Below are 12,994 nucleotides of genomic sequence, written 5' to 3'. Positions count from 1 at the left end.
ATTGAGGAATTTTATGGGGCTGACGTACCCTAGGAAGTAGATGTTCAACCACCTGAAATCGTCAGCACGAAGGGATCTGATAGTAGACTCCCCTCAAGAGTAGAGAAGGCTAAGAAGCTTAAGAACAAGCCTTTGCGTCAATGCAAGAAATGTCAGGAGTGGGGTTGTCACCACGATTCAAGGAATTAGGACAAATTCAAAGAGAAAGAAAAGCGGCGGTCTAGAAGAAATTCTGAAGTTTGATACCATGTATTCTGTTTTTTGAAGTAACGTCAATTTTAGTTTTTTTTTAGTCCATTTTATTTGCAATGTCACGTTGTTTGAAATTACTCAGTTCGTTCAAATTTGTATTAGGCATTCTGGTACTTAGTAGTTTTTTGTCATGACTCGAATATTGGATTATTATGACTCAATTTACCCATAAGTTTCCTTAACCCAAATATTCATCTAGTATGACCCAAAAGAATAGATGATGTTTTGGGCATTATAACGGTATTCTTGTACTCGGTAGTTTTATGTCATGTCTCGAATATTTGATTATTATGACCCAATTTACCCATATGTTTCCATGACTCAAATATTCGTTTAGTATGACCCAAAAGCATAGATGATGTTTTTGGTTATTGTTTGTGTATTCTTCTGTCGTACTAATATTTGGTTTTTTTAATATGTTTAAAACATGAGAACAATCTTGTATTTGGTTTTTTTAATATGTTCAAAACATATTAAAAATTAACCTAACACACAAATATTCATTTACTATGACTCAATGTATCAAGTAATGCTCATCACATGGGCTATCGTCTACAAGAAACAAGAGGAAAGCATTCCAAGGTCATTGTACTGGAAGTTCATCTCATCTTACAGATTTTGCCAGATTTTGTCAATTTTAAGTCAATTGCTGTACGAAAGCTTACTAACCTTTTTCGTCATGCCTCGCCGATCCAAAAGCTCGAGTGTCGACCATTGTTGAAGTAGGCTTTTGGTTCATCATGCTCGTCGATTTCAGAATTGAAAATTAGGATAGGGTTTTTGTGGAGTAGCCGATTTTGTGGAGTAGCCGCTTTGTGTGGAGGTAGGGATTTTCTTGATTTTGTGGGAGAAGAAGAAGATTTGAGGGAAAGTGGAAGAGTTTAGCGTGTGGAGTAATTACTCAAAATTAATCAGCACTAAAAAACGGAACAACGGTTCCTAATTTGTTTGATTCCTAATTTACCCCTCACATGACACAAATCCGTCTTATTATGACCCAACAAAAACGAGTAGTCATTCCAGATCGTCGCCATTAATCTCCAAATCTAACGGTCCATATATGGTTTGTATTTCTATACTTAGGGACTTATTTTGGTAGATGAAAACCATATATATATATATATAGGGGGATGATCAAAATAAAAATGCATTAAATCCAGAAATGCAGCCCAAATCTTGGCCATAGGATTAGATGATCTAATGGTCAATAATTAACCAAAAACATGAAAGGTCATAATTAAGCAATTTTAGGTCATATTGTAATATTTGAGTTTAATGTCATGCTAAGATCATTTTAGGTCATGCTTTGTTAGCATGACCTAAACATTAACTAACTATGACCTAAAAGTGCCCTACGTATGATATTGTTCTGCGTTTCTGTATTTAAATCTAGTTTTGCATAGATCAAAACCCTATATATATATATATATATATATATGGTTGTGTTAAAGATAGAACCATTTTTAAGTGTAGAACCTAGAACTCTTCATATTTTATTATATATATATATATAAATATATATATATATATATAGGGGTGCGTTATAATGATAACCCTATTTATGTGATAACCCTATAACTAAATCTCCACCACACATTTTTAAAATATGTGGTCTAGATTTAATCTAACTGTTATAATTGTTGAGCAAATTGAATGAATGGAAAACGGAGAGTAAGAGGAAATCTTGAAGAAGAGAGCTTGGGAAATTTTTGTGTGAATCTTATTCAATGTGAGATTATTGAGAGCCCCTATTTAACATCAGGATTCAACACTATATATGTCTCTAACTACTAGCCATAACCGGCTTAACAGAAAACAAGAAGAAGAGAAAAGCAAGAACAAAACGCCTAACAAATTCTAATGGCTAGTTCAAGAAGTTTGAACTTGGGCCTTCACAGCTCTTCTTCTATTTGGGCTTTTATTTACAGTTGGGCTGGGCTGAAGGATGCATTATACTTCACAATTCTCCACCTTGCATTCAACAGCTCAGCCTCGAACTCTAACACAAACCAGCTCCTTACAATGCTCCAACTTTTCCTTAGGTAGTGCCTTTGTAAGCATGTCGGCTGGGTTGTGCAATGTGCTTATCTTCACAACCTTCACATTGCCTTTCTCCACCTCGTCCCTGATAAAGTGGAGTCGCACGTCAATGTGTTTACTTCGCTCATGGAACACTTGATGGCGAGCTAGGCATAATGCACTACTACTGTCACAATACACGGTTATAGCCTTTTGTTTCACCTCAAATTCAGCTGCCATTCCCTTAATCCAGAAGCTTTCTTTTACTGCTGAGGTTAGAGATATATACTCGGCTTCTGTGGTAGAAAGAGCCACTACACTCTGCAGAGAAGATTTCCAACTAACAGCCGAGCCAAACATTGTGAACACATAACCGGTTTGAGACTTTCGGTTGTCTAAATTTGCTGCATAGTCAGCATCACAGAAGCCTTGTACAGCTTCCCCTTCATCCTTATCCCACCTTTTATACAGAATTCCAGTCTTTCCAGCTTCTCTCAGGTACCTCAGTGTCCATTTCAGAGCATTCCAATGTTCTTTCCCAAAGGCAGACATGTATCTACTTGTGACACTCACTGCATGTGATAGATCAGGCCTAGTGCATAGCATTGCATACATTAGACTCCCAATGATACTAGCATAGGGAATACTCTCCAACTCCTTAGCTTCCTGCTGATTTCTGGAGGCTTGCTCTTTACTCAACTTGAAGTGTTGAGCAATGGGTGTTGCAGCAGGCTTTACATTATCCAGATTGAACCTTTTCAACACTTTATTGATATAGTCCTCTTGAGATAACCACAAAGTCTTATTTTCTCTGTCCCTGAAGATATCAATACCTAAAATTCGTTTGGCATCTCCGAGATCTTTCATCTCAAAACTTCTATTCAATCCATCTTTTACCAGCTGCACTTCCTTTTTAGAAGGCCCTGCTACCAGAATATCATCAACATATATCAGCAGGTAAACCACAGGAACCCCATTCTTCCTCTTAACATACACACACTCATCATATCTTGATCTTGTGAAGCCACTGTCAGACATGTGTGCATCAAACTTCTTATTCCACTGCCTTGGACTTTGTTTGAGTCCATACAGGCTCTTTTTCAACAAACAGACTTTGTTCTCATCTCCTTTCTTCACATAACCCTCAGGCTGATACATATAGATGACCTCTTCAAGGTCTCCATAAAGAAAGGCAGTCTTTACATCTAGTTGCTGCATTTCCCAATTTCTTTGGTTCACTACTGACAGCAGAATCCTTATTGATGCATGTTTAACTACTGGTGCAAATACCTCATTGTAGTCCACTCCCTTTTCCTGAGTAAAACCTCTGGCCACAAGCCGAGCCTTGTATCTGATATTCTCATCACCTACTGACTCCACCTTCCTTTTGTAAAGCCATTTACAGCTGATCAGTTTCATAAACTCAGCTTGCTCCACCATAATCCATGTCTTATTTCTGATCAGTGAGTCTATTTCATCATCCATTGCTTTGATCCATTTCTTACTTTCATTACTGGCCATGGCTTGGTGATAGTTAGCTGGTTCTGACCACTCCAGCTTTTCAGCTGTGCACAAGGCATATGAGACAATATCTGCCTCTGCATATCTGACTGGTGGTCTCCTGTTAGTTCTAATTGCTCGATCCCTTACTAACTGATATTCACTGAGATCAGCTCCTGGGGCAACTCCTTCATCACTATCTGTATCAGACTCACCCCCACTACAGTTGGTTCCAGGAATTTATCAGAAGTCTCCACCTCAACCTGTGAAGACACCTTCTCTTTCCCCTCAACTGTTTTCTCCAGATAAGGCATTATATGTTCCACAAATGTCACATCTCTACTAATGACAATTTTCTGGTTTCCACCTTCTCCATGCCACAGCCTAAAACCCTTGACTCCTCTCTGATAGCTAAGAAAAACACACTTTAAAGCTCTAGCATCTAGCTTGCCTTGCTTCACATGAGCAAAACACTTACAGCCAAAAACTCTGATATTTGTGTAGTCTGAATGGTGTCCATGCCATCTAAAATCTGGAGTATCACCTTTCAGGCTGGTAGAAGGACATTTGTTTATCAAGTACGCAGCAGTAGCAACAGCTTCCCCCCAGAATTTCTTGCCCAAACCAGAGCCAAACAACATACACCTCACTCTCTCCATGAGTGTTCTATTCATGCGTTCTGCCACTCCATTTTGTTGTGGAGTGCCTGGGACTGTTCTATGCCTCTTGATACCATTTTCCTTACAATATTCATCAAATTCTCTGGACAGATATTCTAGTCCGTTGTCAGTTCTTAAGCATCTCAGCTTGGTGCCTTTCTCAGCTTCCACTTCTTTGCACCAATATTTGAATTTCTGAAATGCCTCTGACTTTTCCTTTAGGATGTAGACCCACACCTTTCTACTATAATCATCAATTATAGTCATATAGTATCTTCCACCTCCAAGAGTATTCACTGGAGCCGGACCCCACAAATCTGAGTGTGCATACTCAAGATGAGAGGTAGAATAATGAGTACCTGTTGGGAATGGGATTCTTTTTGCCTTGCCAAGCACACACTGCTCACATGGTTCAAGCTTGGAGTTAGCATCTCCTGAGATAAGACCAGACTTCACTAGCTCCTTGACAGTACCTTCTGCTGGGTGTCCTAGCCTTTCATGCCATAGCTTCAGATCACCAATCACCACTGAGTTTGAATCCCCAGTGATAGCCTCTGCCAACAAATAATAGAGACTATTCCTTCTCTCTGCCACCATGACTACATTACTTCCCTTCCTAACCTCCATCCTCCCTCCAGATGAGTGAAATGTGAGTCCCTTATTCTCCAACAATCCCAGAGACACAAGGTTTCTTTTCACCTCAGGTATATACCTCACATCACTCAAGATTTTGACAGAACCATCATGCATTTTCAATTTTACCATCCCAATTCCTCTCACGTTACAGACACAGTTGTTCCCCAACATGACAGAACCATCAGCTTCTTTCAACTCAACAAACCAAGATTTATATGGGCACATATGGAAACTACAACCTGAATCCATTATCCAAACCCCACTCAAACCATTCTCCATGACATTTAGAATCTCTGGTGTAGACCACTCTTCAATGCAATCAGAGGAGGGATGAGATTTACCTGCTTCAGCCTGCTTCTTTTTCCATCCAAGGCAGTCTTTCTTGATGTGTCCGGGCTTTTTACACCAGTAGCATGCCCTGGTCTCCTTTTGAGTAGGTGCTGAAGACTTGCTGTCATCTGGTTTCTTGTTGAATTTTGGCTTCTTGAACTTCTTTACAAGAAGACTCTCTGGTATAGCTTCTTGAGACTTGGTAGAGCCATTCTGGAGCTCTCTTGATCGCAGGGCCGATTGAACCTCCGTAAGAGTGATCATAGCTCCTAGGCAAGGCATTCAATAACATGATAGCCTTGTCTTCATCATTGATTTGAACATCAATGTTCTCCAAGTCATCCACCGCCTTGTTGAATTCCTCCAACTGTTCACTGATTCCCCTATCCTCCAAGAACTTGTATGAATACAATCTTTGCTTCATACACAGGCGATTTGCTAGAGACTTGGTCATATACAAGCTCTCCAACTTTTCCAAGACCCCAGCCGCTGTCTTTTCTTTTGAGACTTCCCTTAATACCTTATCTCCAAGGCAAAGGATGACCACGCTATGTGCCTTAGCGTTGATCTCAGCGAGCTTTGCCTTCGCCTTTTCATCTTGGACTTCTTCGGCCCTCTGATCTGCAGCTTTATCCTCCAAAGCTGCCGAAAGACCTTGCTGAATCAGAAGTGCTTTGATTTTCAAGCGCCATAGCCCGAAATCATTTTTCCCGGTGAATTTCTCCGCCTCCAATCGCGCTGCCATCTTGCAATCGATCTCACTCAATTTGCGTTCCCACAGACGGCGCCAAATTGTTATAATTGTTGAGCAAATTGAATGAACGGAAAACGGAGAGTAAGAGGAAATCTTGAAGAAGAGAGCTTGGGAAATTTTTGTGTGAATCTTATTCAATGTGAGATTATTGAGAGCCCCTATTTAACATCAGGATTCAACACTATATATGTCTCTAACTACTAGCCATAACCGGCTTAACAGAAAACAAGAAGAAGAGAAAAGCAAGAACAAAACTCCTAACAAATTCTAACGGCTAGTTCAAGAAGTTTGAACTTGGGCCTTCACAGCTCTTCTTCTATTTGGGCTTTTATTTACAGTTGGGCTGGGCTGAAGGATGCATTATACTTCACACTAACAAAACTATCATTTTATCAAATAAAACTTTCATATTTCAGATATATTAAGGGCAAAATTGTCATTTATCTAGTTTCTCACTTCAGTCCAACTGAAGGGAAAATCACACAGCTCAACACCTCAGAAAACGCCTGAATTCACACACTGGCATTTCCTCACTAGCGGCTGCATCACGCTCGTCCGCACGGCGCGTCGGCGCATCGCCTCCGCGCCTGCGGTGAATCGGACGGAATCGAAGCTTTATAAGGTCATCAAACTCTTCCTGGTGCTGACCGTCTTCCTCCTCGCGTTCGAGCTGGTTGCGTACTTCAAAGGATGGCATTTCAGTCCTCCTAGCTTGGAATCTGAAATTGAGTACTCAGTGGAGTATGTTTATGCCAAGTGGTTGAAGATTAGGGCTTATTATCTGGTGCCGATGCTGCAGAGACGGATTATAGCGTAAGTGATGAGAAGGAGGGCTATCCGATGGTAATGGTGCAGATTCCAATGTGCAATGAGAGGGTGGTAAGAAGATGTAGGTTTCATATCCCTACTGAAAATTTAGTCGTTTTCTCTTGTAGGAGTCTTACTTGTTGAAGTAAATACTGTCACTTTTGTTTAATCAGATTTCTCTTAATTTAGTTGTGAAGAAATACTGACTTCTTCGTTGACATGCTCAAAGTATCATTCTATCCGGCAAAACTATCATTTTATGTACATACCTACAAATCAGTAAAAGTGTCATTGTATCAACTCAGAGTATCATTCTATCCGGCAAAACTATCATTTTATGTAAATACCTACAAATCAGTAAAAGTATCATTGTATCAAATCAGAGTATCATTCTATCCGGCAAAACTATCATTTTATGTACACTAGTATTTACACCCGTGCTATGCACGGGGCATATAATTTTTAAATAATGAATATAAATTTTAATGAAATATAGAAACTAAGAATTAAAAACAATATAAAGATTTACAAAAACATAAATGTGATTATAAATAAAACATTTATAATAAATGAAGAATTTGCTCATCAACTATAAATGAAATATTTCATTTATAGAAGTGTGACATCTATCATGTTATTAAAAAACATAATAACATATAAAAAAAGGTAAATACATATATTCACATCTATCATATTCTCATTTTCTCTCAAAAAAGGGCAAATAAGTCTTTTCATTAAACTGACACTTTAGATTATGATAGATAGATTCTCTACCTTTTTTCCATACTGAAATTCTGAAATTAGACTTGATTACACTGTGTTTTGTTATATTCTAGATTGGACTAATTGTATATCAAACTTTGAGTGTACATATGTGATTTTTTCATAAATTGATTTAAAAAGGGGATGCTATAATAATCAAATTTCATGTGAATTCATTTACAAACTCTGGTTGATTGATCAAGGGGGATTTAAAAAGGGAGACATTCGCATTAAGAATTTTGTGTTGCTATTAAAATGACGGAGGCTTGTGAACAACCAAAGACGACTATAGAAGGGAATCATCAACTAATCACAATACCAATTAGCAAGCACCCTCGTTAAAAATATAGTCAAATAAAATAAACTGATCAAGTATCATCGAAATATAATCTTGCCTCGTTTAAAATAAATGTATTTCATTGAATAAGTTGGATCAAGTCGACCTCAAAATAGACTATATATGGAAGAATTTGAAGAGGAGCATTTGCCCTTCTAGAATTAACACAAAATTCTAATGTAAAGTACTACTAACATTTTTGTTATAATAATAACGCCCGGTCCTTATTAAACTTATATCTAGAAATGTAAATATAATCACGTCCATTAATTCGTTCATAAAAATTCTAGCTGTGTGCATGTGTTTTTCTTTTTCGAGATGGTCTTGGAAAAATAATCAATCCATCCAACCCCTCACAACTGAAAACACTTAACACCTGTGCTATGCACATGACAAAAAAAATTTAAACAATGAAGATATATTAACTTAAAATAAAGACTCTAGAGTATATAAGTATAAAATATATTTAGAGATAAAAACTAATTAAAATAAGTATTTGCAATATTATAAATAATTAAAAATATTATAAACAACAGCATAAAGATATTTGTACTTGTGCCAACCCACTCTCAATGAAACATTTCATATTTTAGTAGATGATTGTATACTCCCTCCGTACCATATTAATGAAGACGTTTCTTTTCGGCACGCAATCTAAGAAAAATTGTGTTAAGTGAGTTAAGTAAATGAAGGATAAAGTAAGAAATGAAAAAAGGTAGAGAGATGAAGGGAGAATACAGCAAGAGAGAGTAAAGTAAGTGAGAAGACTATGTTGACTTTATTAAAAAAGGAAATGACTTCATTACTATGGAACGTATCAAAATGACAAAATGACTTCACTATTATGGAACAGGGGGAGTACTATTTTAATATATGATATGAGTGTAGTAGTATAAAATAAAAGAAATAACAAAAGAGGAAATGTGTGGAAGAAATAGAATAAGACATACAAATAAAGAAAAATGTAATACTTCTCTTTACAAAAGATAAAAAACAAACTATTTGAACATATAATAATTCACCAGTTTCGATTAACAAAACAAAACATAAGTATTCATAAAAGCAAACAAAAAATAAGAAAAACAATAACAAACTCAGTAATTCATAAGTTTTGAAATTGCAACATAATTGTTTATAACTAAAATATATTTTTTAGAATTAAGTAGACATGATAAAACGAAGAAAATAAAATCACAATTAATAAATGCATTTTCATCAAAATTAAATTCAATAGTACATGATAATATTTTGAAAATTATAAAAAATAAATAGAACTCAAAGTCATAAACAAAATTATCTTATCTAGTAGTAGAATAAATCAAATCAAAGACAAATTAATTAATATATAAATTTAATTACTTAATTAAAAATTAAAATTTGGACAATATATATTATACAAAGTTCAATAAAATAGTAGTCCATATTAAACCTTGCTTTTAATTCATAATAATATAGCTCTAACTTTAGAACTCTATTCAAATAAAAAAATTAATTATAGATTTTTGTACTATATAGTTTCTTCTCTTCATATTATTATTAGTTGGAAAAAATAATTACACGCTATGTTCAATTCGAAATCTTTTAATTTTTTTTTATCATCAATACTTTTATATTTTTAATTAAATAAAATTTTACAATACGAATTCAGTATAAGATTCTGAATTTTTTGGATCCAAATAATATAATATAGTAAATTGGTACACTAACAATTAATTAATAATTAATAATAAATTAATGAAAGTACAATATAAATCCTAAATAACACATGATTACACTATAAACACTACATGAAAAAAAAAGCTTCTTCCTCTCTCCTCCCTAATTGTTGAATTCATAAATTAATAAAATAAAATATAAATTCCAAATAACACTTGATAGACCCTAGAAACCCTAATGAAAAAGCGCCTCCTCTCCCTTCATCTCTCTCCTTGTCATAAAGCCGCCACGCTCCACCGCCGTGTTTCGCCGGTTTCCTTCCAACCTGCTTCACCTCCTCCCTCTATTCCAGTCGGCGCCTCTTCTCCCTCTCTCCAATCGGCTGAACTCTCATTGCCTCGCCACCACGCCGCCACACCCACCAGCCTGCGGCGCCGCCACGCGTGCCTACGGCCCTGCACGTCGCTCCACCGCTTGCTTCGCCGGGTTCCTTCCATCCTGCTTCACCTTCCCCGCCGTCTTATGTGCTCCGACCGATTTTATCTTGGGCAAGTAAAAAGGCAGAAAACATTGAGCCATTTTGCTTTTTTTTTTTTCTGGCACAGATCGGTCAAAATAGAGCTTATTGAATTGAAATATTGTGATTTGTTTTGTATTGGTATATATAGAGATTTTGCTTCAAGATTATCCTGTATGCCATCCCCATGTCTATACTCTTAGACTGCAAAAATAATCTTTCTAAAGCAATAGAAGAAAAAAAACAAATAATCTTCAATAGGAGCTGCCCTCTTTTCTGTCCAATAATTGTCATTCCTCAAAAGGATAAAAAGGGTAAACAAAATAGCTTCACATTTTCCCTCCAGAAAGGGTAAAAATGTCCTTTCATTAAACTGTCACTTTAGATTAGTATAGATACCTACAAATCAGTAAAAATATCATTGTATCAACTCAGAGTATCATTCTATTCGGCAAAACTATCATTTTATGTACATACCTACAAATCAGTAAAAGTATTATTTTATCAACTCAGAGTATCATTCTATCCGGCAAAACTATCATTTTATGTACATACCTACAAATCAGTAAAAATATCATTGTATCAACTCAGAATATCATTCTATCCGGCAAAACTATCATTTTATGTACATACCTACAAATCAGTAAAATATCATTGTATCAACTCAGAGTATCATTCTATCCGGCAAAACTATCATTTTATGTACATACCTACAAATCAGTAAAAATATCATTGTATCAACTCAGAGTATCATTCTATCCGGCAAAACTATCATTTTATGTACATACCTACAAATCAGTAAAAGTATTATTGTATCAACTCAGAGTATCATTCTATCCTGCAAAACTATCATTTTATGCAACCAGGCAAGGAATGTCTCCTGTGACCGAGCACTCTGATCCATCATATGGACAATTATGTGGTCTGAAGTTACAAACTGCTTCGTGTTTGAGTTTGCTGTAATACGGGAATATTTCAGCACATCCCAGTGAGAAGAACTTGCAGGGAAGCTCTAGTGACTCAGTGACCTTCTCTAGTGCTAAACACCTGATATCACCGAGCTCTTGCCTGCAAGTAGGGCAGCGATTATGCACCCTTGACTTGCAAGTTGAACATAGTGTGTGCCCGTTGGGACACTGCAAGGAAGAAAAGAATTAATATAGCCATTCTAAACGTTTAACCACCACATCTTCAAAGAAGTAGAAAGCTATTCTTCCAACAGCTAGACACTAATGTACATTTTCCCATGAAAAGTACTAATTCTGTGAGCTATCAGCTGATTATTACCATATTGACTGCTCGATTATATCGCCTATCAATAATGGCCCCTGTCTTGCATTTTTACACCCATAAGAAAAGGTACCAAACCAAATGTACACACTGCCCAGACACTATATCCCTGAAGTGCAAAAAAAATGAGGTTTCCCCTTGTAAGGGACACTTATTCAATAAACACAATGCACTTTAATAATAGGTTCAAATGATATTTTTGTTTAATAATGATAGTTTTAGATTTTTGGCTGATAAAATGATACTTTTGCATCATAAAATGATAGTTTGAAGGGATAAAATGATAGTTTCAAATGATAAAATGATACTTTTGCATGATAAATTGATTGTTTAAGTTCTTTGGTTGGATAAAATGATAGTTTCGGGGAACAAAATGATAGTTTCAGTGGGTAAAATGATAGGTTCAGTGATAAAATGATATTTTTGTTTAATAATAATATTTTTAGATTTTTGGCTGATAAAATGATACTTTTGCATCATAAAATGATAGTTTGAGAGGATAAAATGATAGTTTCAAATGATAAAATGATAAATATCCTCCAAGATTCTCCCACACCATACTCTTTCATAACCCAAACACGAGTTATATCTCTTTGCGCATCAACCAAGCAAAGGCAACCACTAAGAAACACGAGCTTATAAAACACAAACTTCCCCACATCAACATCTTTTGGAGCAGGCATTTCATCGAACACCTCTCGTGCCAAATCGAAAGCAGCAATTACAGAGGCATAGCCCTCTTCTCGGCTACTCGCCAGCCAACGAATCTTGCCACCCATAAAGGCCCCGCAAGCAAGATGAGGAACGGCGTGATCGTAAGGCGAATTGTCAGCCCTTCTCCAAATGCCTCTCCCAACGTAATACACGTCCACAAATGTATTGGCACAATCCAGATTATACTCGTTGTCGGTGTCCCAATACGAAAGCTCCACAATTTTGTAATCGCCGCTGATCGGATCATGCCCCAATCCATACATGCTAAAGCTCTCGCCTTTGGTCAAAGCAAGCGGTGAATCGGTTATTTCGATCAGCTGCAGAGTGATGGGATTTACTAGAAGCTTCCATCTTCGTCGTCGACCAATAATACTAATCCATCACAAGAGCCGGAAAACTCTGTGATGTTTTGAGCTTGCTTGAGACAGCCCCGTCGGCGGCGGCGGCGGAGTGGACGGAGCCGGAGGGGGTTATGAGAATGAGGGGGGCTTCGGATGAGGTGGGATTTGAGAACTGAGGGTAGGAGAGCAGAGTTTGCCACGTTATCGCTAAGCATTTTATTGTATCAACCCAGTAAAAGTATCATTTTATGTACATACTTTCAGTAAAAATATCATTGTATCAACTCATAGTATCATTCTATCCTGCAAAACTATCATTTTATGCAATGAGAGTGAAAGAATGGAGTGAAATTCAGAAATTAAATAAGGGAAATGACATATTTACCCTCTGTGCCTTTTTTATGAAGTAAATCTAAGTTT

At 36.7% G+C, this 12,994-nt stretch overlaps 1 pseudogene; it reads right to left on the bottom strand.

The window, feature by feature from the left end:
• Nucleotides 1–11,956: 11,956 nt before the first annotated feature.
• LOC121771131 lies at nucleotides 11,957–12,785 on the bottom strand (annotated as a pseudogene).
• Between the last annotated feature and the right edge of the window lie 209 nt (nucleotides 12,786–12,994).

This window comes from Salvia splendens, chromosome 2, assembly GCF_004379255.2.
Source record: "Salvia splendens isolate huo1 chromosome 2, SspV2, whole genome shotgun sequence".
Lineage (NCBI taxonomy): Eukaryota > Viridiplantae > Streptophyta > Magnoliopsida > Lamiales > Lamiaceae > Salvia > Salvia splendens.
This window is presented reverse-complemented; position numbering and strand designations above follow the sequence as displayed.